The 2,461-nt window shown below is 31.1% G+C and overlaps 1 pseudogene; it reads left to right on the top strand.

The window, feature by feature from the left end:
- LOC18013716 overlaps positions 1-1,053 on the top strand; it is a 6,069-nt pseudogene extending 5,016 nt beyond the window's left edge.
- The last annotated feature ends 1,408 nt before the right edge of the window (positions 1,054-2,461 follow it).

Raw genomic sequence — 2,461 nt, forward strand, 5'->3', positions numbered from 1 at the left:
CAAAAAAAGCAGGGGAATGGAGGACTGATCCTGGTGCCACCGAGACTAGAGTAATGAGTTTAGTTTCGGAATTTGGACAATGGAGCTGTTTGGGGTCCCACACGATTCCTCCGCGTCAATTTTTTTTTTTACGTTATTTCTTTCTTTTTTTATTTAACGCCCGCGTTTTTTTGACATTTTTGTTTTGGGGATTACGATCTCAATATGGAAACTTTTTATTTTTGTTGGGTCAGAAATCAATATGGAAACTAAACATAATTTTTTGTCATTTGAAAGTAAGATTAAAATAATTCATTTTTCGTATGTAACGAAGAAAATTCTCTAACCGAAATTCGCATGTGTATATTAAGTTGTGTAGTCGAGATGTAATATAAAGTAAAATTAAATGATATATATTATAAATATGATTTCAACCATCAGCTTAGTAAATATATATACTAATCCTATTATCTTATTAAAAAAAATCATAAGACCAAATTCATTAAGTACTATGGTATTGTTATTTGGAATAAAAAACAATTGTCATTTTCAAGTGATTATTTTACGATTATAAATTGCTTGATTTTATTCATATTATTAAGCCACTTTTGGTTTAGTGAGATTTTTAGTTACTAAAATATTATCCTCCTAAATAGCTGTTAAAATACAAAATGTTGCCACCTTGGCCTTTGTCGTAACTCGTACTTAGGACCATTCTAGGACCAATAGACTAGCTTCTAACCCTTTTAAATATTTTTTAAGTTTTTTTTTTAAATAAATATTTTTAAGTTTACTCTTTCATGGCCAAAAAGATAAATTTTTATACATTTTGTTCTCCCAACAAAAGTTGGGTATCTCAAAAGAATATGTGCATAATTTGCAACATACTACTATCATTCCTTAATATTTTCGTTTAATATTACTATTTTATATACAAATTTACCAGTTCACCTTCATAATTAGTTGACAAAGTCTAATTATAAATAAATTCAAAAAGTGTAAAAGCAGAAAACTAATGACGATTCAAGAAAAAAAGTAACTTACTATTCTATCTTGCAGTGTTGCGCATCATGAAAGTTTTAAAAAATTATCTTCGAAAGCATGTTGCTTAATGCTATATCTGAAATAGTGTCTTCACCCCGATGCATAAATTTGTTTAGTGAAATATCTATTCATAAATATATGATCATAGAAAATGTTGTATACGTCTGTTTTCTCCAAAAATCTAAGTTACTTCGAAAATCATTCAGTCACTAAAAACTAAAAAGGTTTTCTTTATTGAATTACTTTTTGTATATTTATTATTTAAAGTTCCTAGAATGAGTTACGGATTTAAACAAAATTCTGAATGTACGTTTACTTTCTTTCTTTTTCAGAAAAAGAAAGTGGTATATGACGGTTGCCAAATGGAATGTGGACTAAAATTATGCATTTATTGAGAATACTATTCGACCAAATAATACTAATAATAATAATAAAGTTAACTAGATTATTTAGATTTTATTTTTTTGGACCATAAACAAGGAATGTTAGATCCTCTTCCAATTTGTGTTTTGACCATCGATTCTCTACTATCTCAACATGGATGAATTCATGAAATAGAAACAACACAAGAAAGAATGATAAAAACATAAAGTAGGAAAAAGTAATGTGAAACCGTAATTATTTTCGGGGGAAAAAAAGGAATATATGTGCTCAAGGGTAAATGATGTAGATGTATTCGAGCGGAAAAATATTTAACAAATGCATTAAGTATTTAGAAGTATTTTGGTCTAAGGAGACATATAGACGAAATGCTCAACATTGACTGTATATGGAAAATACTAATTTTTGTATGTAAAATATAAGATTGCACTAGAGGAAATGCGTAATAGACTAATAGTAGAGGTAAACTGGTAAATATAAGATTGCTCTCAAGAAGAAAATATATAAGATTATTGTGAGAAGTTGTCTTTAGTTAAAGAAGAAGAAGTTTTCATTTGCTTAAAAGACTAAGTGTCGCAGAAACTCTGAAGCACGAAGAGGGTTTAGACAATCCGCAGGTGGGTCGGATTCGTTGAAGGCCCAAGAATAAGATAGCCGTTGCAGCCCAAAATGAAAGAGATAAGGATCACGTGGCACGCGCATGACACTTACCACTTTCGGAACCAAAACAGAGTTGGTTGGTGAGTGCTCTGTTTCTATCAAAAACGGAAATGATGCAGAGCAAGGTTTTGGACCACTTCACATGGTCGGCTGTAGGCTTGCAGGCTAAAGCATGCGCGGTTTTGTAAAGTAGGTTGTATGGACTATAAAACCAAAAGTGATTCTAGTGGATTCCGGGCACCAGATCCTGGCGACAGTAGGGTTCAAGTTTATGACCCGAAGTCGTTAAAACCTCTTGTCTTATATACTTTTATGCTTAGTTACACACAAGATCGAACTAAACAACAAACAAGAGAGAGCGAGAGAGGATTCAAGAGAGTAAACCTCAAGTATTTAT

This window comes from Eutrema salsugineum, unplaced genomic scaffold (assembly GCF_000478725.1).
Source record: "Eutrema salsugineum unplaced genomic scaffold, Eutsalg1_0 scaffold_4, whole genome shotgun sequence".
NCBI lineage: Eukaryota > Viridiplantae > Streptophyta > Magnoliopsida > Brassicales > Brassicaceae > Eutrema > Eutrema salsugineum.